Raw genomic sequence first — 23,587 nt, forward strand, 5'->3', positions numbered from 1 at the left:
TGAAGCTAACATTCTCATTGTGTTGAAGCTAGCATTCTCACTGCGTTGAAGCTAACATTCTCATTGTGTCGAAGCTTGCATTCTCACTGTGTTGAAGCTTGCATTCACCGTGTTGAAGCTCGCATTCTCACTGTGTTGAAGCTAGCATTGTCACAGTTTGAAGCTAGCATTCTCACTGTGTTGAAGCTTGCATTCTCACTGTGTTGGCGTTTGCATTATCACTGTGTTGATGTTTGCATTCTCACTCTATTGAAGCTTGCATTCTCACTGTGTTGAAGCTTTCATTGTCACTGAAGCTAACATTCTCACTGTGTTGAAGCTAGCATTCTCACTGTGTTGAAGCTAGCATTTTTACTGATGGTAGCATTCTCACTGTGTTGAAGCTAGCATTCTCACTGTATTGAAGCTTGCATTCACCGTGTTGAAGCTCACATTCTCACTGTGTTGAAGCTAGCATTGTCACTGCGTTGAAGCTCGCATTCTCAGTGTTGAAACTAGCATTCTCAGTTTTGAAGCTTGCATTCTCACTGAAGCTAGCCTTCGCTCTGTGTTGAAGCTAGCATTCTCACTGTGTTGATGCTTGCTTTCTCACTGCGTTGAAGCTAGCATTCTCACTGTGTTGAATCTGGCATTCTCACTGTGTTGAAGCCAGCATTCTCACTGTGTTGAAGCTTGCATTCTCACTGTTGAAGCTTGCATTGTCACTGTCTTGAAGCTTGCATTCTCACTGAAGCTAACATTCTCACTGTGTTGAAGCTAGCATTCTTACTGATGGTAGCATTCTCAGTGTGTTGAAGGCCGCATTCTCACTGTTAAAGCTTGCATTCTCACTGTGTTGAAGCTTGCATTCTCACTGTGTTTAAGCTTGCATTCTCACTGTGTTGAAGCTTGCATTCTCACTGTGTGAAGCTCACATTCTCACTGTGTTGAAGATTGCATTCTCTGTGTTGAAGCTAACATTTTCACTGTTGAGAGCTAGCATTCTCACTGTGTTGAAGCTTGCATTCTCACTGTGTTGAAGCTTGCATTCTCACTGTGTTGATGCTTGCATTCTCACTGTGTGAAGCTCACATTCTCACTGTGTTGAAGATTGCATTCTCTGTGTTGAAGCTAACATTTTCACTATTGAGAGCTAGCATTCTCATTGTGTTGAAGCTCGCATTCTCACTGTGTTGAAGCTACTATTCTCATGGAAGCTAGCATATTCACTGTGTTGAAGCCAGCATTCTCACTGTGTTGAAGCTTTTATTCTCACTGTGTTGAAGCTTGCATTCTCACCGTGTTGAAGCTAGCATTCTCACTGTGTTGAAGCTAGCATTCTCACTGTGTTGAAGCTAGCATTCTCACTGTGTTGGAGCTAGCATTCTCACTGTGTTGATGCTTGCATTCTCACTGTATTGAAGCCAGCATTCTCACTGTGTTGAAGCTAGCATTCTCACTGTGTTGGAGCTTGCATTCTCACTGTGTTGAAGCTTGCATTCTCACTGTATTGAAGCTTGCATTCTCACTGTGTTGAAGCTTTCATTGTCACTGAAGCTAACATTCTCATTGTGTTGAAGCTAGCATTCTCACTGTGTCGAAGCTTGCATTCTCACTGTGTTGAAGCTTGCATTCACCGTTTTGAAGCTCGCATTCTCACTGTGTTGAAGGTAGCATTGTCACTGTTTGAAGCTAGCTTTCTCACTGTGTTGAAGCTTGCATTCTCACTGTGTTGGCGTTTGCATTCTCACTGTGTTGATGCTTGCATTCTCACTGTATTGAAGCTTCCATTCTCACTGTGTTGAAGCTTTCATTGTCACTGAAGCTAACATTCTCACTGTGTTGAAGCTAGCATTCTCACTGTGTTGAAGCTAGCATTTTTACTGATGGTAGCATTCCCACTGTGTTTAAGCTAGCATTCTCATTGTATTGAACCTTGCATTCACCGTGTTGAAGCTCACATTCTCACTGTGTTGAAGCTAGCATTGTCACTGCGTTGAAGCTCGCATTCTCAGTGTTGAAGCTAGCATTCTCAGTGTTGAAGCTTGCATTCTCACTGAAGCTAGCCTTCGCTCTGTGTTGAAGCTAGCATTCTCACTGTGTTGATGCTTGCATTCTCACTGCGTTGAAGCTAGCATTCTCACTGTGTTGAATCTGGCATTCTCACTGTGTTGAAGCCAGCATTCTCACTGTGTTGAAGCTTGCATTCTCACTGTTGAAGCTTGCATTGTCACTGTCTTGAAGCTTGCATTCTCACTGAAGCTAACATTCTCACTGTGTTGAAGGTAGCATTCTTACTGATGGTAGCATTCTCACTGTGTTGAAGGCCGCATCTTCACTGTTAAAGCTTGCATTCTCACTGTGTTGAAGCTTGCATTCTCACTGTGTTTAAGCTTGCATTCTCACTGTGTTGAAGCTTGCATTCTCACTGTGTGAAGCTCACATTCTCACTGTGTTGAAGATTGCATTCTCTGTGTTGAAGCTAACATTTTCACTGTTGAGAGCTAGCATTCTCACTGTGTTGAAGCTAGCATATTCACTGTGTTGAAGCTAGCATTCTCACTGTGTTGAAGCTTTTATTCGCACTGTGTTGAAGCTTGCATTCTCACTGTGTTGAAGCTAGCATTCTCACTGTGTTAAAGCTAGCATTCTCACTGTGTTGAAGCTTGCATTCTCACTGTGTTGGAGCTTGCATTCTCACTGTTGAAGCTGTCATTGTCACTGAAGCTAACATTCTTATTGTGTTGAAGCTAGCATTATCACTGTGTCAAACATGCATTCTCACTGTTTTGAAGCTTGCATTCACCTTGTTGAAGCTCGCATTCTCACTGTGTTGAAGCTAGCATTGTCACTGTGTTGAAGCTAGCATTCTCACTGTGTTGAAGCTTGCATTCTCACTGTGTTGGCGCTTGCATTCTCACTGTGTTGAAGCTTGCATTCTCACTGTATTGAAGTTTGCATTCTCACTGTGTTGAAGCTTTCATTGTCACTGAAGCTAACATTCTCACTGTGTTGAAGCTAGCATTCTCACTGTGTTGAAGCTAGCATTCTCACTGAAGCTTGCATTCTCAGTGTGTTGAAGCTTGCATTCTCCGTGTTGAAGGTTGCATTCTCACTATGTTGAAGCTAGCATTCTCACTGTGTTGAAGCTAGCATTCTCACTGTGTTGAAGCTTGCATTCTCACTGTGTTGAAGCGTGCATTCCCACTGTGTTGAAGTTTGCATTCTCAGTGTTGAAGCTTGCATTCTCATTGAAGCTAGCATATTCACTGTGTTGAAGTTAGCATTCTCACTGTGTTAAAGCTTTCATTCTCACTGTGTTGAATGTAGCATTCACACTGTGCTGAAGCTTGCATTCTCACTGTCTTGAAGCTTGCATTCTCACTGAAGCTAACATTCTTACTGTGTTGAAGCTAGCATTCTCACTCTGTTGAAGCTAGCATTCTTACTGATGGTAGCATTCTCACTGCGTTGAAGGCCGTATTCTCACTGTTAAAGCTTGCATTCTCACTGTGTTGAAGCTTGCATTCTCACTGTGTTTAAGCTCACATTCTCACTGTGTTGAAGCTTGCATTCTCACTGTGTTGGAGCTTGCATTCTCACTGTGTTGATGCTTGCATTCTCACGGTTGAAGCTGGCTTTCTCACTGTGTTGAAGTTAGCATTGTCATTGTGTTGTAGCTAGCATTCTCAGTGTTGAATTGTGCATTCTCACTGAAGCTTGCATTCTCACTGCATTGAAGCTTGCATTCTCATTGTGTTGAAGCTAGCATTCTCACTGTGATGAACCTTGCATTCTCACTGTGTTGAAGCTTTCATTGTCACTGAAGCTATCATTCATATTGTGTTGAAGCTCGCATTCTCAGTGTGTTGAAGCTACTATTCTCATGGAAGCTAGCATATTCACTGTGTTGAAGCTAGCATTCTCACTGTGTTGAAGCTTGCATTCTCACTGTGTTGGAGCTTGCATTCTCACTGTGTTGATGCTTGCATTCTCACTGTATTGAAGCTTGCATTCTCACTGTGTTGAAGCTTTCATTGTCACTGAAGCTAACATTCTCATTGTGTTGAAGCTAGCATTCTCACTGTGTCGAAGCTTGCATTCTCACTGTGTTGAAGCTTGCATTCACCGTGTTGAAGCTCGCATTCTCACTGTGTTGAAGCGAGCATTGTCACTGTTTGAAGCTAGCATTCTCACTGTGTTGAAGCTTGGATTCTCACTGTGTTGGCGTTTGCATTCTCACTGTGTTGATGCTTTCATTCTCACTGTATTGAAGCTTGCATTCTCACTGTGTTGAAGCTTTCATTGTCACTGAAGCTAACATTCTCACTGTGTTGAAGCTAGCATTCTCACTGTGTTGAAGCTAGCATTTTTACTGATGGTAGCATTCTCACTGTGTTGAAGCTAGCATTCTCACTGTATTGAAGCTTGCATTCACCGTGTTGAAACTCACATTCTCACTGTGTTGAAGCTAGCATTGTCACTGCGTTGAAGCTCGCATTCTCAGTGTTGAAGCTAGCATTCTCAGTGTGTTGATGCTTGCTTTCTCTCTGCGTTGAAGCTAGCATTCTCACTGTGTTGAATCTGGCATTCTCACTGTGTTGAAGCCAGCATTCTCACTGTGTTGAAGCTTGCATTCTCACTGTTGAAGCTTGCATTGTCACTGTCTTGAAGCTTGCATTCTCACTGAAGCTAACATTCTCACTGTGTTGAAGCTAGCATTCTCACTGTGTTGAAGCTAGCATTCTTACTGATGGTAGCATTCTCTCTGTGTTGAAGGCCGCATTCTCACTGTTAAAGCTTGCATTCTCACTGTGTTGAAGCTTGCATTCTCACTGTGTTTAAGCTTGCATTCTCACTGTGTTGAAGCTTGCATTCTCACTGTGTGAAGCTCACATTCTCACTGTGTTGAAGATTGCATTCTCTGTGTTGAAGCTAACATTTTCACTATTGAGAGCTAGCATTCTCACTGTGTCGAAGCTTGCATTCACAGTGTTGAAGCTCGCATTCTCACTGTGTTGAAGCTTGCATTGTCACTGTGTTGAAGCTAGCATTCTCGCTGTGTTGAAGCTAGCATTCTCACTGTGTTGAAGCTTGCATTCTCACTGTGTGAAGCTCACATTCTCACTGTGTTGAAGATTGCATTCTCTGTGTTGAAGCTAACATTTTCACTATTGAGAGCTAGCATTCTCATTGTGTTGAAGCTCGCATTCTCACTGTGTTGAAGCTACTATTCTCATGGAAGCTAGCATATTCACTGTGTTGAAGCTAGCATTCTCACTGTGTTGAAGCTTTTATTCTCACTGTGTTGAAGCTTGCATTCTCACTGTGTTGAAGCTAGCATTCTCACTGTGTTAAAGCTAGCATTCTCAATGTGTTGAAGCTAGCATTCTCACTGTGTTGAAGCTAGCATTCTCACTGTGTTGAAACTAGCATTCTCACTGTGTTGATGCTTGCATTCTCACTGTATTGAAGCTTGCATTCTCACTGTGTTGAAGCTTTCATTGTCACTGAAGCTAACATTCTCATTGTGTTGAAGCTAGCATTCTAACTGTGTCGAAGCTTGCATTCTCACTGTGTTGAAGCTTGCATTCACCGTGTTGAAGCTCGCATTCTGACTGTGTTGAAGTTAGCATTGTCACTGTTTGAAGCTTGCATTCTCACTGTGTTGAAGCTTGCATTCACCGTGTTGAAGCTCGCATTCTCACTGTGTTGAAGCTAGCATTGTCACTGTTTGAAGCTAGCTTTCTCACTGTGTTGAAGCTTGCATTCTCACTGTGTTGGCGTTTGCATTCTCACTGTGTTGATGCTTGCATTCTCACTGTATTGAAGCTTGCATTCTCACTGTGTTGAAGCTTTCATTGTCACTGAAGCTAACATTCTCACTGTGTTGAAGCTAGCATTCTCACTCTGTTGAAGCTAGCATGTTTACTGATGGTAGCATTCTCACTGTGTTGAAGCTAGCATTCTCACTGTATTGAAGCTTGCATTCACTGCGTTGAATCTCGCATTCTCAGTGTTGAAGCTAGCATTCTCAGTGTTGAAGCTTGCATTCTCACTGAAGCTAGCCTTCGCTCTGTGTTGAAGCTAGCATTCTCACTGTGTTGATGCTTGCATTCTCACTGCGTTGAAGCTAGCATTCTCACTGTGTTGAATCTGGCATTCTCACTGTGTTGAAGCCAGCATTCTCACTGTGTTGAAGCTTGCATTCTCACTGTTGAAGCTTGCATTGTCACTGTCTTGAAGCTTGCATTCTCACTGAAGCTAACATTCTCACTGTGTTGAAGCTAGCATTCTCACTGTGTTGAAGCTAGCATTCTTACTGATGGTTGCATTCTCACTGTGTTGAAGGCCGCATTCTCACTGTTAAAGCTTGCATTCTCACTGTGTTGAAGCTTGCATTCTCACTGTGTTTAAGCTTGCATTCTCACTGTGTTGAAGCTTGCATTCTAACTGTGTGAAGCTCACATTCTCACTGTGTTGAAGATTGCATTCTCTGTGTTGAAGCTAACATTTTCACTGTTGAGAGCTAGCATTCTCACTGTGTGGAAGCTTGCATTCTCACTGTGTTGAAGCTTGCATTCTCACTGTGTTGATGCTTGCATTCTCACTGTGTGAAGCTCACATTCTCACTGTGTTTAAGATTGCATTCTCTGTGTTGAAGCTAACATTTTCACTATTGAGAGCTAGCATTCTCATTGTGTTGAAGCTCGCATTCTCACTGTGTTGAAGCTACTATTCTCATGGAAGCTAGCATATTCACTGTGTTGAACCTAGCATTCTCACTGTGTTGAAGCTTTTATTCTCACTGTGTTGAAGCTTGCATTCTCACTGTGTTGAAGCTAGCATTCTCACTGTGTTGAAGCTAGCATTCTCACTGTGTTGAAGCTAGCATTCTCACTGTGTTGAAGCTAGCATTCTCACTGTGCTGAAGCTTGCATTCTCACTGTTGAAGCTTTCATTGTCACTGAAGCTAACATTCTTATTGTGTTGAAGCTAGCATTATCACTGTGTCAAACATGCATTCTCACTGTTTTGTAGCTTGCATTCACCTTGTTGAAGCTCGCATTCTCACTGTGTTGAAGCTAGCATTGTCACTGTGTTGAAGCTAGCATTCTCACTGTGTTGAAGCTTGCATTCTCACTGTGTTGGCGCTTGCATTCTCACTGTGTTGAAGCGAGCATTCTCACTGTGTTGAAGCTAGCATTCTCACTGAAGCTTGCATTCTCAGTGTGTTGAAGCTTGCATTCTCAGTGTGTTGAAGCTTGCATTTTCCGTGTTGAAGGTTGCATTCTCACTATGTTGAAGGTAGCATTCTCACTGTGTTGAAGCTAGCATTCTCACTGTGTTGAAGCTTGCATTCTCACTGTATTGAAGTTTGCATTCTCACTGTGTTGAAGCTTTCATTGTCACTGAAGCTAACATTCTCACTGTGTTGAAGCGAGCATTCTCACTGTGTTGAAGCTAGCATTCTCACTGAAGCTTGCATTCTCAGTGTGTTGAAGCTTGCATTCTCAGTGTGTTGAAGCTTGCATTTTCCGTGTTGAAGGTTGCATTCTCACTATGTTGAAGCTAGCATTCTCACTGTGTTGAAGCTAGCATTCTCACTGTGTTGAAGCTTGCATTCTCACTGTGTTGAAGCGTGCATTCCCACTGTGTTGAAGTTTGCATTCTCAGTGTTGAAGCTTGCATTCTCATTAAAGCTAGCATATTCACTGTGTTGAAGTTAGCATTCTCACTGTGTTAAAGCTTTCATTCTCACTGTGTTGAATGTAGCATTCTCACTGTGCTGAAGCTTGCATTCTCACTGTCTTGAAGCTTGCAATCTCACTGAAGCTAACATTCTCACTGTGTTGAAGCTAGCATTCTCACTGTGTTGAAGCTAGCATTCTTACAGATGGTAGCATTCTCACTGTGTTGAAGGCCGCATTCTCACTGTTAAAGCTTGCATTCTCACTGTGTTGAAGCTTGCATTCTCACTGTGTTTAAGCTCACATTCTCACTGTGTTGATGCTTGCATTCTCACGGTTGAAGCTGGCTTTCTCACTGTGTTGAAGCTAGCATTGTCATTGTGTTGTAGCTAGCATTCTCAGTGTTGAATTGTGCATTCTCACTGAAGCTTGCATTCTCACTGCATTGAAGCTTGCATTCTCATTGTGTTGAACCTTGCATTCTCACTGTGTTGAAGCTTGCATTCTCACTGTGTTGAAGCTAGCATTCTCACTGTGTTGAAGCAAGCATTCTCACTGTGTTGAAGCTTGCATTCTCACTGTGTTGGAGCTTGCATTCTCACTGTGTTGATGCTTGCATTCTCACTGTATTGAAGCTTGCATTCTCACTGTATTGAAGCTTTCATTGTCACTGAAGCTAACATTCTCATTGTGTTGAAGCTAGCATTCTCACTGTGTCGAAGCTTGCATTCTCACTGTGTTGAAGCTTGCATTCACCGTGTTGAAGCTCGCATTCTCACTGTGTTGAAGCTAGCATTGTCACTGTTTGAAGCTAGCATTCTCACTGTGTTGAAGCTTGCATTCTCACTGTGTTGGCGTTTGCATTCTCACTGTGTTGATGCTTGCATTCTCACTGTATTGAAGCTTGCATTCTCACTGTGTTGAAGCTTTCATTGTTACTGAAGCTAACATTCTCACTGTGTTGAAGCTAGCATTCTCACTGTGTTGAAGCTAGCATTTTTACTGATGGTAGCATTCTCACTGTGTTGAAGCTAGCATTCTCACTGTATTGAAGCTTGCATTCACCGTGTTGAAACTCATATTCTCACTGTGTTGAAGCTAGCATTGTCACTGCGTTGAAGCTTGCATTCTCACTGAAGCTAGCCTTCGCTCTGTGTTGAAGATAGCATTCTCACTGTGTTGATGCTTGCTTTCTGACTGCGTTGAAGCTAGCATTCTCACTGTGTTGAATCTGGCATTCTCACTGTGTTGAAGCCAGCATTCTCACTGTGTTGAAGCTTGCATTCTCACTGTTGAAGCTTGCATTGTCACTGTCTTGAAGCTTGCATTCTCACTGAAGCTAACATTCTCACTGTGTTGAAGCTAGCATTCTCACTGTGTTGAAGCTAGCATTCTTACTGATGGTAGCATTCTCACTGTGTTGAAGGCCGCATTTTCACTGTTAAAGCTTGCATTCTCACTGTGTGGAAGCTTGCATTCTCACTGTGTTTAAGCTTGCATTCTCACTGTGTTGAAGCTTGCATTCTCACTGTGTGAAGCTCACATTCTCACTGTGTTGAAGATTGCATTCTCTGTGTTGAAGCTAACATTTTCACTGTTGAGAGCTAGCATTCTCACTGTGTTGAAGCTTGCATTCTCACTGTGTTGAAGCTTGCATTCTCACTGTGTTGATGCTTGCATTCTCACTGTGTGAAGCTCACATTCTCACTGTGTTGAAGATTGCATTCTCTGTGTTGAAGCTAACATTTTCACTATTGAGAGCTCGCATTCTCATTGTGTTGAAGCTCGCATTCACACTGTGTTGAAGCTACTATTCTCATGGAAGCTAGCATATTCACTGTGTTGAAGCTAGCATTCTCACTGTGTTGAAGCTTTTATTCTCACTGTGTTGAAGCTTGCATTCTCACTGTGTTGAAGCTAGCATTCTCACTGTGTTAAAGCTAGCATTCTCACTGTGTTGAAGCTAGCATTCTCACTGTGTTGAAGCTATCATTCTCACTGTGTTGAAGCTAGCATTCTCACTGTGTTGATGCTTGCATTCTCACTGTTTTGAAGCTTTCATTGTCACTGAAGCTAACATTCTCATTGTGTTCAAGCTAGCATTCTAACTGTGTCGAAGCTTGCATTCTCACTGTGTTGAAGCTTGCATTCTCACAGTGTTGGCGTTTGCATTCTCACTGTGTTGATGCTTGCATTCTCACTGTATTGAAGCTTGCATTCTCACTGTGTTGAAGCTTTCATTGTCACTGAAGCTAACATTCTCACTGTGTTGAAGCTAGCATTCTCACTGTGTTGAAGCTAGCATTTTTACTGATGGTAGCATTCTCACTGTGTTGAAGCTAGCATTCTCACTGTATTGAAGCTTGCATTCACCGTGTTGAAGCTCACATTCTCACTGTGTTGAAGCTAGCATTGTCACTACGTTGAAGCTCGCATTCTCAGTGTTGAAGCTAGCATTCTCAGTGTTGAAGCTTGCATTCTCACTGAAGCTAGCCTTCGCTCTGTGTTGAAGCTAGCATTCTCACCGTGTTGATGCTTGCATTCTCACTGCGCTGAAGCTAGCATTCTCACTGTGTTGAATCTGGCATTCTCACTGTGTTGAAGCCAGCATTCTCACTGTGTTGAAGCTTGCATTCTCACTGTTGAAGCTTGCATTGTCACTGTCTTGAAGCTTGCATTCTCACTGAAGCTAACATTCTCACTGTGTTGAAGCTAGCATTCTCACTGGGTTGAAGCTAGCATTCTTACTGATGGTAGCATTCTCACTGTGTTGAAGGCCGCATTCTCACTGTTAAAGCTTGCATTCTCACTGTGTTGAAGCTTGCATTCTCACTGTGTTTAAGCTTGCATTCTCACTGTGTTGAAGCTTGCATTCTCACTGTGTGAAGCTCACATTCTCACTGTGTTGAAGATTGCATTCTCTGTGTTGAAGCTAACATTTTCACTGTTGAGAGCTAGCATTCTCACTGTGTTGAAGCTTGCATTCTCACTGTGTTGAAGCTTGCATTCTCACTGTGTTGATGCTTGCATTCTCACTGTGTGAAGCTCAAATTCTCACTGTGTTGAAGATTGCATTCTCTGTGTTGAAGCTAACATTTTCACTCTTGAGAGCTAGCATTCTCATTGTGTTGAAGCTCGCATTCTCACTGTGTTGAAGCTACTATTCTCATGGAAGCTAACATATTCACTGTGTTGAAGCTAACATTCTCACTGTGTTGAAGCTTTTATTCTCACTGTGTTGAAGCTTGCATTCTCACTGTGTTGAAGCTTGCATTCTCACTGTGTTGAAGCTTGCATTCTCACTGTGTTAAAGCTAGCATTCTCACTGTGTTGAAGCTAGCATTCTCGCTGTGTTGAAGCTTTTATTCTCACTGTGTTGAAGCTAGCATTGTCATTGTGTTGTAGCTAGCATTCTCAGTGTTGAATTGTGCATTCTCACTGAAGCTTGCATTCTCACTGCATTGAAGCTTGCATTCTCATTGTGTTGAAGCTAGCATTCTCACTGTGATGAACCTTGCATTCTCACTGTGTTGAAGCTTGCATTCTCACTGTGTTGAAGCTAGCATTCTCACTGTGTTGAAGCTAGCATTCTCACTGTGTTGAAGCTTGCATTCTCACTGTGTTGGAGCTTGCATTCTCACTGTGTTGATGCTTGCATTCTCACTGTATTGAAGCTTGCATTCTCACTGTATTGAAGCTTTCATTGTCACTGAAGCTAACATTCTCATTGTGTTGAAGCTAGCATTCTCACTGTGTCGAAGCTTGCATTCTCACTGTGTTGAAGCTTGCATTCACCGTGTTGAAGCTCGCATTCTCACTGTGTTGAAGCTAGCATTGTCACTGTTTGAAGCTAGCATTCTCACTGTGTTGAAGCTTGCATTCTCACTGTGTTGGCGTTTGCATTCTCACTGTGTTGATGCTTGCATTCTCACTGTATTGAAGCTTGCATTCTCACTGTGTTGAAGCTTTCATTGTTACTGAAGCTAACATTCTCACTGTGTTGAAGCTAGCATTCTCACTGTGTTGAAGCTAGCATTTTTACTGATGGTAGCATTCTCACTGTGTTGAAGCTAGCATTCTCACTGTATTGAAGCTTGCATTCACCGTGTTGAAACTCATATTCTCACTGTGTTGAAGCTAGCATTGTCACTGCGTTGAAGCTTGCATTCTCACTGAAGCTAGCCTTCGCTCTGTGTTGAAGATAGCATTCTCACTGTGTTGATGCTTGCTTTCTGACTGCGTTGAAGCTAGCATTCTCACTGTGTTGAATCTGGCATTCTCACTGTGTTGAAGCCAGCATTCTCACTGTGTTGAAGCTTGCATTCTCACTGTTGAAGCTTGCATTGTCACTGTCTTGAAGCTTGCATTCTCACTGAAGCTAACATTCTCACTGTGTTGAAGCTAGCATTCTCACTGTGTTGAAGCTTGCATTCTCACTGTGTTTAAGCTTGCATTCTCACTGTGTGGAAGCTTGCATTCTCACTGTGTTTAAGCTTGCATTCTCACTGTGTTGAAGCTTGCATTCTCACTGTGTGAAGCTCACATTCTCACTGTGTTGAAGATTGCATTCTCTGTGTTGAAGCTAACATTTTCACTGTTGAGAGCTAGCATTCTCACTGTGTTGAAGCTTGCATTCTCACTGTGTTGAAGCTTGCATTCTCACTGTGTTGATGCTTGCATTCTCACTGTGTGAAGCTCACATTCTCACTGTGTTGAAGATTGCATTCTCTGTGTTGAAGCTAACATTTTCACTATTGAGAGCTCGCATTCTCATTGTGTTGAAGCTCGCATTCACACTGTGTTGAAGCTACTATTCTCATGGAAGCTAGCATATTCACTGTGTTGAAGCTGGCATTCTCACTGTGTTGAAGCTTTTATTCTCACTGTGTTGAAGCTTGCATTCTCACTGTGTTGAAGCTAGCATTCTCACTGTGTTAAAGCTAGCATTCTCACTGTGTTGAAGCTAGCATTCTCACTGTGTTGAAGCTAGCATTCTCACTGTGTTGAAGCTAGCATTCTCACTGTGTTGATGCTTGCATTCTCACTGTTTTGAAGCTTTCATTGTCACTGAAGCTAACATTCTCACTGTGTTGAAGCTAGCATTCTCACTGTGTTGAAGCTAGCATTCTTACTGATGGTAGCATTCTCACTGTGTTGAAGGCCGCATTTTCACTGTTAAAGCTTGCATTCTCACTGTGTGGAAGCTTGCATTCTCACTGTGTTTAAGCTTGCATTCTCACTGTGTTGAAGCTTGCATTCTCACTGTGTGAAGCTCACATTCTCACTGTGTTGAAGATTGCATTCTCTGTGTTGAAGCTAACATTTTCACTGTTGAGAGCTAGCATTCTCACTGTGTTGAAGCTTGCATTCTCACTGTGTTGAAGCTTGCATTCTCACTGTGTTGATGCTTGCATTCTCACTGTGTGAAGCTCACATTCTCACTGTGTTGAAGATTGCATTCTCTGTGCTGAAGCTAACATTTTCACTATTGAGAGCTCGCATTCTCATTGTGTTGAAGCTCGCATTCACACTGTGTTGAAGCTACTATTCTCATGGAAGCTAGCATATTCACTGTGTTGAAGCTAGCATTCTCACTGTGTTGAAGCTTTTATTCTCACTGTGTTGAAGCTTGCATTCTCACTGTGTTGAAGCTAGCATTCTCACTGTGTTAAAGCTAGCATTCTCACTGTGTTGAAGCTAGCATTCTCACTGTGTTGAAGCTATCATTCTCACTGTGTTGAAGCTAGCATTCTCACTGTGTTGATGCTTGCATTCTCACTGTTTTGAAGCTTTCATTGTCACTGAAGCTAACATTCTCATTGTGTTCAAGCTAGCATTCTAACTGTGTCGAAGCTTGCATTCTCACTGTGTTGAAGCTTGCATTCTCACAGTGTTGGCGTTTGCATTCTCACTGTGTTGATGCTTGCATTCTCACTGTATTGAAGCTTGCATTCTCACTGTGTTGAAGCTTTCATTGTCACTGAAGCTAACATTCTCACTGTGTTGAAGCTAGCATTCTCACTGTGTTGAAGCTAGCATTTTTACTGATGGTAGCATTCTCACTGTGTTGAAGCTAGCATTCTCACTGTATTGAAGCTTGCATTCACCGTGTTGAAGCTCACATTCTCACTGTGTTGAAGCTAGCATTGTCACTACGTTGAAGCTCGCATTCTCAGTGTTGAAGCTAGCATTCTCAGTGTTGAAGCTTGCATTCTCACTGAAGCTAGCCTTCGCTCTGTGTTGAAGCTAGCATTCTCACCGTGTTGATGCTTGCATTCTCACTGCGTTGAAGCTAGCATTCTCACTGTGTTGAATCTGGCATTCTCACTGTGTTGAAGCCAGCATTCTCACTGTGTTGAAGGTTGCATTCTCACTGTTGAAGCTTGCATTGTCACTGTCTTGAAGCTTGCATTCTCACTGAAGCTAACATTCTCACTGTGTTGAAGCTAGCATTCTCACTGGGTTGAAGCTAGCATTCTTACTGATGGTAGCATTCTCACTGTGTTGAAGGCCGCATTCTCACTGTTAAAGCTTGCATTCTCACTGTGTTGAAGCTTGAATTCTCACTGTGTTTAAGCTTGCATTCTCACTGTGTTGAATCTTGCATTCTCACTGTGTGAAGCTCACGTTCTCACTGTGTTGAAGATTGCATTCTCTGTGTTGAAGCTAACATTTTCACGGTTGAGAGCTAGCATTCTCACTGTGTTGAAGCTTGCATTCTCACTGTGTTGAAGCTTGCATTCTCACTGTGTTGATGCTTGCATTCTCACTGTGTGAAGCTCAAATTCTCACTGTGTTGAAGATTGCATTCTCTGTGTTGAAGCTAACATTTTCACTATTGAGAGCTAGCATTCTCATTGTGTTGAAGCTCGCATTCTCACTGTGTTGAAGCTACTATTCTCATGGAAGCTAACATATTCACTGTGTTGAAGCTAACATTCTCACTGTGTTGAAGCTTTTATTCTCACTGTGTTGAAGCTTGCATTCTCACTGTGTTGAAGCTTGCATTCTCACTGTGTTGAAGCTTGCATTCTCACTGTGTTAAAGCTAGCATTCTCACTGTGTTGAAGCTAGCATTCTCGCTGTGTTGAAGCTTTTATTCTCACTGTGTTGAAGCTAGCATTGTCATTGTGTTGTAGCTAGCATTCTCAGTGTTGAATTGTGCATTCTCACTGAAGCTTGCATTCTCACTGCATTGAAGCTTGCATTCTCATTGTGTTGAAGCTAGCATTCTCACTGTGATGAACCTTGCATTCTCACTGTGTTGAAGCTTGCATTCTCACTGTGTTGAAGCTAGCATTCTCACTGTGTTGAAGCTAGCATTCTCACTGTGTTGAAGCTTGCATTCTCACTGTGTTGGAGCTTGCATTCTCACTGTGTTGATGCTTGCATTCTCACTGTATTGAAGCTTGCATTCTCACTGTATTGAAGCTTTCATTGTCACTGAAGCTAACATTCTCATTGTGTTGAAGCTAGCATTCTCACTGTGTCGAAGCTTGCATTCTCACTGTGTTGAAGCTTGCATTCACCGTGTTGAAGCTCGCATTCTCACTGTGTTGAAGCTAGCATTGTCACTGTTTGAAGCTAGCATTCTCACTGTGTTGAAGCTTGCATTCTCACTGTGTTGGCGTTTGCATTCTCACTGTGTTGATGCTTGCATTCTCACTGTATTGAAGCTTGCATTCTCACTGTGTTGAAGCTTTCATTGTTACTGAAGCTAACATTCTCACTGTGTTGAAGCTAGCATTCTCACTGTGTTGAAGCTAGCATTTTTACTGATGGTAGCATTCTCACTGTGTTGAAGCTAGCATTCTCACTGTATTGAAGCTTGCATTCACCGTGTTGAAACTCATATTCTCACTGTGTTGAAGCTAGCATTGTCACTGCGTTGAAGCTTGCATTCTCACTGAAGCTAGCCTTCGCTCTGTGTTGAAGATAGCATTCTCACTGTGTTGATGCTTGCTTTCTGACTGCGTTGAAGCTAGCATTCTCACTGTGTTGAATCTGGCATTCTCACTGTGTTGAAGCCAGCATTCTCACTGTGTTGAAGCTTGCATTCTCACTGTTGAAGCTTGCATTGTCACTGTCTTGAAGCTTGCATTCTCACTGAAGCTAACATTCTCACTGTGTTGAAGCTAGCATTCTCACTGTGTTGAAGCTAGCATTCTTACTGATGGTAGCATTCTCACTGTGTTGAAGGCCGCATTTTCACTGTTAAAGCTTGCATTCTCACTGTGTGGAAGCTTGCATTCTTACTGTGTTTAAGCTTGCATTCTCACTGTGTTGAAGCTTGCATTCTCACTGTGTGAAGCTCACATTCTCACTGTGTTGAAGATTGCATTCTCTGTGTTGAAGCTAACATTTTCACTGTTGAGAGCTAGCATTCTCACTGTGTTGAAGCTTGCATTCTCACTGTGTTGAAGCTTGCATTCTCACTGTGTTGATGCTTGCATTCTCACTGTGTGAAGCTCACATTCTCACTGTGTTGAAGATTGCATTCTCTGTGTTGAAGCTAACATTTTCACTATTGAGAGCTCGCATTCTCATTGTGTTGAAGCTCGCATTCACACTGTGTTGAAGCTACTATTCTCATGGAAGCTAGCATATTCACTGTGTTGAAGCTGGCATTCTCACTGTGTTGAAGCTTTTATTCTCACTGTGTTGAAGCTTGCATTCTCACTGTGTTGAAGCTAGCATTCTCACTGTGTTAAAGCTAGCATTCTCACTGTGTTGAAGCTAGCATTCTCGCTGTGTTGAAGCTAGCATTCTCACTGTGTTGAAGCTAGCATTCTCACTGTGTTGATGCTTGCATTCTCACTGTTTTGAAGCTTTCATTGTCACTGAAGCTAACATTCTCATTGTGTTCAAGCTAGCATTCTAACTGTGTCGAAGCTTGCATTCTCACTGTGTTGAAGCTTGCATTCTCACTGTGTTGGCGTTTGCATTCTCACTGTGTTGATGCTTGCATTCTCACTGTATTGAAGCTTGCATTCTCACTGTGTTGAAGCTTTCATTGTCACTGAAGCTAACATTCTCACTGTGTTGAAGCTAGCATTCTCACTGTGTTGAAGCTAGCATTTTTACTGATGGTAGCATTCTCACTGTGTTGAAGCTAGCATTCTCACTGTATTGAAGCTTGCATTCACCGTGTTGAAGCTCACATTCTCACTGTGTTGAAGCTAGCATTGTCACTGCGTTGAAGCTCGCATTCTCAGTGTTGAAGCTAGCATTCTCAGTGTTGAAGCTTGCATTCTCACTGAAGCTGGCCTTCGCTCTGTGTTGAAGCTTGCATTCTCACCGTGTTGATGCTTGCATTCTCACTGCGTTGAAGCTAGCATTCTCACTGTGTTGAATCTGGCATTCTCACTGTGTTGAAGCCAGCATTCTCACTGTGTTGAAGCTTGCATTCTCACTGTTGAAGCTTGCATTGTCACTGTCTTGAAGCTTGCATTCTCACTGAAGCTAACATTCTCACTGTGTTGAAGCTAGCATTCTCACTGGGTTGAAGCTAGCATTCTTACTGATGGTAGCATTCTCACTGTGTTGAAGGCCGCATTCTCACTGTTAAAGCTTGCATTCTCACTGTGTTGAAGCTTGCATTCTCACTGTGTTTAAGCTTGCATTCTCACTGTGTTGAAGCTTGCATTCTCACTGTGTGAAGCTCACATTCTCACTGTGTTGAAGATTGCATTCTCTGTGTTGAAGCTAACATTTTCACTGTTGAGAGCTAGCATTCTCACTGTGTTGAAGCTTGCATTCTCACTGTGTTGAAGCTTGCATTCTCACTGTGTTGATGCTTGCATTCTCACTGTGTGAAGCTCAAATTCTCACTGTGTTGAAGATTGCATTCTCTGTGTTGAAGCTAACATTTTCACTATTGAGAGCTAGCATTCTCATTATGTTGAAGCTCGCATTCTCACTGTGTTGAAGCTACTATTCTCATGGAAGCTAACATATTCACTGTGTTGAAGCTAGCATTCTCACTGTGTTGAAGCTTTTATTCTCACTGTGTTGAAGCTTGCATTCTCACTGTGTTGAAGCTTGCATTCTCACTGTGTTGAAGCTTGCATTCTCACTGTGTTAAAGCTAGCATTCTCACTGTGTTGAAGCTAGCATTCTCGCTGTGTTGAAGCTTTTATTCTCACTGTGTTGAAGCTTGCATTCTCACTGTGTTGAAGCTAGCATTCTCACTGTGTTGAAGCTAGCATTCTCACTGTGTTGAAGCTTGCATTCTCACTGTTGAAGCTTTCATTGTCACTGAAGCTAAATTTCTTATTGGGTTGAAGCTAGCATTACCACTGTGTCAAACATGCATTCTCACTGTTTTGAAGCTTTCATTGTCACTGAAGCTATCATTCATATTGTGTTGAAGCTCGCATTCTCAGTGTGTTGAAGCTACTATTCTCATGGAAGCTAGCATATTCACTGTGTTGAAGCTAGCATTCTCACTGTGTTGAAGCTTTTATTCTCACTGTGTTGAAGCTTGCATTCTCACTGTGTTGAAGCTAGCATTCTCACTGTGTTGAAGCTAGCATTCTCACTGTGTTGAAGCTTGCATTCTCACTGTGTTGGAGCTTGCATTCTCACTGTGTTGATGCTTGCATTCTCACTGTATTGAAGCTTGCATTCTCACTGTGTTGAAGCTTTCATTGTCACTGAAGCTAACATTCTCATTGTGTTGAAGCTAGCATTCTCACTGTGTCGAAGCTTGCATTCTCACTGTGTTGAAGCTTGCATTCACCGTGTTGAAGCTCGCATTCTCACTGTGTTGAAGCTAGCATTGTCACTGTTTAAAGCTAGCATTCTCACTGTGTTGAAGCTTGCATTCTCACTGTATTGAAGCTTGCATTCTCACTGTGTTGAAGCTTTCATTGTCACTGAAGCTAACATTCTCATTGTGTTGAAGCTAGCATTCTCACTGTGTCGAAGCTTGCATTCTCACTGTGTTGAAGCTTGCATTCACCGTGTTGAAGCTCGCATTCTCACTGTGTTGAAGCTAGCATTGTCACTGTTTGAAGCTAGCATTCTCACTGTGTTGAAGCTTGCATTCTCACTGTGTTGGCGTTTGCATTCTCACTGTGTTGATGCTTGCATTCTCACTGTATTGAAGATTGCATTCTCACTGTGTTGAAGCTTTCATTGTCACTGAAGCTAACATTCTCACTGTGTTGAAGCTAGCATTCTCACTGTATTGAAGCTTGCATTCACCGTGTTGAAACTCATATTCTCACTGTGTTGAAGCTAGCATTGTCACTGCGTTGAAGCTCGCATTCTCAGTGTTGAAGCTAGCATTCTCAGTGTTGAAGCTTGCATTCTCACTGAAGCTAGCCTTCGCTCTGTGTTGAAGATAGCATTCTCACTGTGTTGATGCTTGCTTTCTCACTGCGTTGAAGCTAGCATTCTCACTGTGTTGAATCTGGCATTCTCACTGTGTTGAAGCCAGCATTCTCACTGTGTTGAAGCTTGCATTCTCACTGTTGAAGCTTGCATTGTCACTGTCTTGAAGCTTGCATTCTCACTGAAGCTAACATTCTCACTGTGTTGAAGCTAGCATTCTCACTGTGTTGAAGCTAGCATTCTTACTGATGGTAGCATTGTCACTGTGTTGAAGGCCGCATTTTCACTGTTAAAGCTTGCATTCTCACTGTGTTGAAGCTTGCATTCTCACTGTGTTTAAGCTTGCATTCTCTGTGTTGAAGCTAACATTTTCACTGTTGAGAGCTAGCATTCTCACTGTGTTGAAGCTTGCATTCTCACTGTGTTGAAGCTTGCATTCTCACTGTGTTGATGCTTGCATTCTCACTGTGTGAAGCTCACATTCTCACTGTGTTGAAGATTGCATTCTCTGTGTTGAAGCTAACATTTTCACTATTGAGAGCTCGCATTCTCATTGTGTTGAAGCTCGCATTCACACTGTGTTGAAGCTACTATTCTCATGGAAGCTAGCATATTCACTGTGTTGAAGCTAGCATTCTCACTGTGTTGAAGCTTTTATTCTCACTGTGTTGAAGCTTGCATTCTCACTGTGTTGAAGCTAGCATTCTCACTGTGTTAAAGCTAGCATTCTCACTGTGTTGAAGCTAGCATTCTCACTGTGTTGAAGCTAGCATTCTCACTGTGTTGATGCTTGCATTCTCACTGTTTTGAAGCTTTCATTGTCACTGAAGTTAACATTCTCATTGTGTTGAAGCTAGCATTCTAACTGTGTCGAAGCCTGCATTGTCACTGTGTTGAAGCTTGCATTCTCACTGTGTTGGCGTTTGCATTCTCACTGTGTTGAAGCTAGCATTCTCACTGTGTTAAAGCTAGCATTCTCACTGTGTTGAAGCTAGCATTCTCACTGTGTTGAAGCTAGCATTCTCACTGTGTTGAAGCTAGCATTCTCACTGTGTTGATGCTTGCATTCTCACTGTTTTGAAGCTTTCATTGTCACTGAAGCTAACATTCTCACTGTGTTGAAGCTAGCATTCTCACTGTGTTGAAGCTAGCATTTTTACTGATGGGAGCATTCTCACTGTGTTGAAGCTAGCATTCTCACTGTATTGAAGCTTGCATTCACCGTGTTGAAGCTCACATTCTCACTGTGTTGAAGCTAGCATTGTCACTGCGTTGAAGCTCGCATTCTCAGTGTTGAAGCTAGCATTCTCAGTGTTGAAGCTTGCATTCTCACTGAAGCTAGCCTTCGCACTGTGTTGATGCTAGCATTCTCACTGTGTTGATGCTTGCATTCTCACTGCGTTGAAGCTAGCATTCTCACTGTGTTGAATCTGGCATTCTCACTGTGTTGAAGCCAGCATTCTCACTGTGTTGAAGCTTGCATTCTCACTGTTGAAGCTTGCATTGTCACTGTCTTGAAGCTTGCATTCTCACTGAAGCTAACATTCTCACTGTGTTGAAGCTAGCATTCTCACTGTGTTGAAGCTAGCATTCTTACTGATGGTAGCATTCTCACTGTGTTGAAGGCCGCATTCTCACTGTTAAAGCTTGCATTCTCACTGTGTTGAAGCTTGCATTCTCACTGTGTTTAAGCTTGCATTCTCACTGTGTTGAAGCTTGCATTCTCACTGTGTGAAGCTCACATTCTCACTGTGTTGAAGATTGCATTCTCTGTGTTGAAGCTAACATTTTCACTGTTGAGAGCTAGCATTCTCACTGTGTTGAAGCTTGCATTCTCACTGTGTTGAAGCTTGCATTCTCATTGTGTTGATGCTTGCATTCTCACTGTGTGAAGCTCACATTCTCACTGTGTTGGAGATTGCATTCTCTGTGTTGAAGCTAACATTTTCACTATTGAGAGCTAGCATTCTCATTGTGTTGAAGCTCGCATTCTCACTGTGTTGAAGCTACTATTCTCATGGAAGCTAACATATTCACTGTGTTGAAGCTAGCATTCTCACTGTGTTGAAGCTTTTATTCTCACTGTGTTGAAGCTTGCATTCTCACTGTGTTGAAGCTTGCATTCTCACTGTGTTGAAGCTTGCATTCTCACTGTGTTAAAGCTAGCATTCTCACTGTGTTGAAGCTAGCATTCTCGCTGTGTTGAAGCTTTTATTCTCACTGTGTTGATGCTTGCATCCTCACTGTGTTGAAGCTAGCATTCTCACTGTGTTGAAGCTAGCATTCTCACTGTGTCAAACATGCATTCTCACTGTTTTGAAGCTTGCATTCACCTTGTTGAAGCTCGCATTCTCACTGTGTTGAAGCTAGCATTGTCACTGTGTTGAACCTAGCATTCTCACTGTGTTGAAGCTTGCATTCTCACTGTGTTGGCGCTTGCATTCTCACTGTGTTGAAGCTTGCATTCTCACTGTATTGAAGTTTGCATTCTCACTGTGTTGAAGCTTTCATTGTCACTGAAGCTAACATTCTCACTGTGTTGAAGCTAGCATTCTCACTGTGTTGAAGCTAGCATTCTCACTGAAGCTTGCATTCTCAGTGTGTTGAAGCTTGCATTCTCAGTGTGTTGAAGCTTGCATTCTCACTGTGTTGGCGCTTGCATTCTCACTGTGTTGAAGCTTGCATTCTCACTGTATTGAAGTTTGCATTCTCGCTGTGTTGAAGCTTTCATTGTCACTGAAGCTAACATTCTCACTGTGTTGAAGCTAGCATTCTCACTGTGTTGAAGCTAGCATTCTCACTGAAGCTTGCATTCTCAGTGTGTTGAAGCTTGCATTCTCAGTGTGTTGAAGCTTGCATTCTCCATGTTGAAGGTTGCATTCTCACTATGTTGCAGCTAGCATTCTCACTGTGTTGAAGCTAGCATTCTCACTGTGTTGAAGCTTGCATTCTCACTGTGTTGAAGCGTGCATTCCCACTGTGTTGAAGTTTGCATTCTCACTGTGTTGAATCTTGCATTCTCACTGTGTGAAGCTCACGTTCTCACTGTGTTGAAGATTGCATTCTCTGTGTTGAAGCTAACATTTTCACTGTTGAGAGCTAGCATTCTCACTGTGTTGAAGCTTGCATTCTCACTGTGTTGAAGCTTGCATTCTCACTGTGTTGATGCTTGCATTCTCACTGTGTGAAGCTCAAATTCTCACTGTGTTGAAGATTGCATTCTCTGTGTTGAAGCTAACATTTTCACTATTGAGAGCTAGCATTCTCATTGTGTTGAAGCTCGCATTCTCACTGTGTTGAAGCTACTATTCTCATGGAAGCTAACATATTCACTGTGTTGAAGCTAACATTCTCACTGTGTTGAAGCTTTTATTCTCACTGTGTTGAAGCTTGCATTCTCACTGTGTTGAAGCTTGCATTCTCACTGTGTTGAAGCTTGCATTCTCACTGTGTTAAAGCTAGCATTCTCACTGTATTGAAGCTTGCATTCTCACTGTGTTGAAGCTTTCATTGTCACTGAAGCTAACATTCTCACTGTGTTGAAGCTAGCATTCTCACTGTGTTGAAGCTAGCATTTTTACTGATGGTCGCATTCTCACTGTGTTGAAGCTCGCATTCTCACTGTATTGAAGCTTGCATTCACCGTGTTGAAGCTCACATTCTCACTGTGTTGAAGCTAGCATTGTCACTGCGTTGAAGCTCGCATTCTCAGTGTTGAAGCTAGCATTCTCAGTGTTGAAGCTTGCATTCTCACTGAAGCTAGCCTTCGCACTGTGTTGATGCTAGCATTCTCACTGTGTTGATGCTTGCATTCTCACTGCGTTGAAGCTAGCATTCTCACTGTGTTGAATCTGGCATTCTCACTGTGTTGAAGCCAGCATTCTCACTGTGTTGAAGCTTGCATTCTCACTGTTGAAGCTTGCATTGTCACTGTCTTGAAGCTTGCATTCTCACTGAAGCTAACATTCTCACTGTGTTGAAGCTAGCATTCTCACTGTGTTGAAGCTAGCATTCTTACTGATGGTAGCATTCTCACTGTGTTGAAGGCCGCATTCTCACTGTTAAAGCTTGCATTCTCACTGTGTTGAAGCTTGCATTCTCACTGTGTTTAAGCTTGCATTCTCACTGTGTTGAAGCTTGCATTCTCACTGTGTGAAGCTCACATTCTCACTGTGTTGAAGATTGCATTCTCTGTGTTGAAGCTAACATTTTCACTGTTGAGAGCTAGCATTCTCACTGTGTTGAAGCTTGCATTCTCACTGTGTTGAAGCTTGCATTCTCATTGTGTTGATGCTTGCATTCTCACTGTGTGAAGCTCACATTCTCACTGTGTTGGAGATTGCATTCTCTGTGTTGAAGCTAACATTTTCACTATTGAGAGCTAGCATTCTCATTGTGTTGAAGCTCGCATTCTCACTGTGTTGAAGCTACTATTCTCATGGAAGCTAACATATTCACTGTGTTGAAGCTAGCATTCTCACTGTGTTGAAGCTTTTATTCTCACTGTGTTGAAGCTTGCATTCTCACTGTGTTGAAGCTTGCATTCTCACTGTGTTGAAGCTTGCATTCTCACTGTGTTA

The 23,587-nt window shown here is 42.4% G+C and overlaps 1 protein-coding gene across 2 annotated transcripts in view; it reads left to right on the plus strand.

The window, feature by feature from the left end:
* Positions 1-23,587, plus strand: part of srrm4 (serine/arginine repetitive matrix 4) — a 668,971-nt gene that overhangs the window by 152,037 nt on the left and 493,347 nt on the right. The window lies entirely within an intron of this gene.

Source organism: Scyliorhinus torazame, chromosome 1 (genome assembly GCF_047496885.1).
Source record: "Scyliorhinus torazame isolate Kashiwa2021f chromosome 1, sScyTor2.1, whole genome shotgun sequence".
NCBI lineage: Eukaryota > Metazoa > Chordata > Chondrichthyes > Carcharhiniformes > Scyliorhinidae > Scyliorhinus > Scyliorhinus torazame.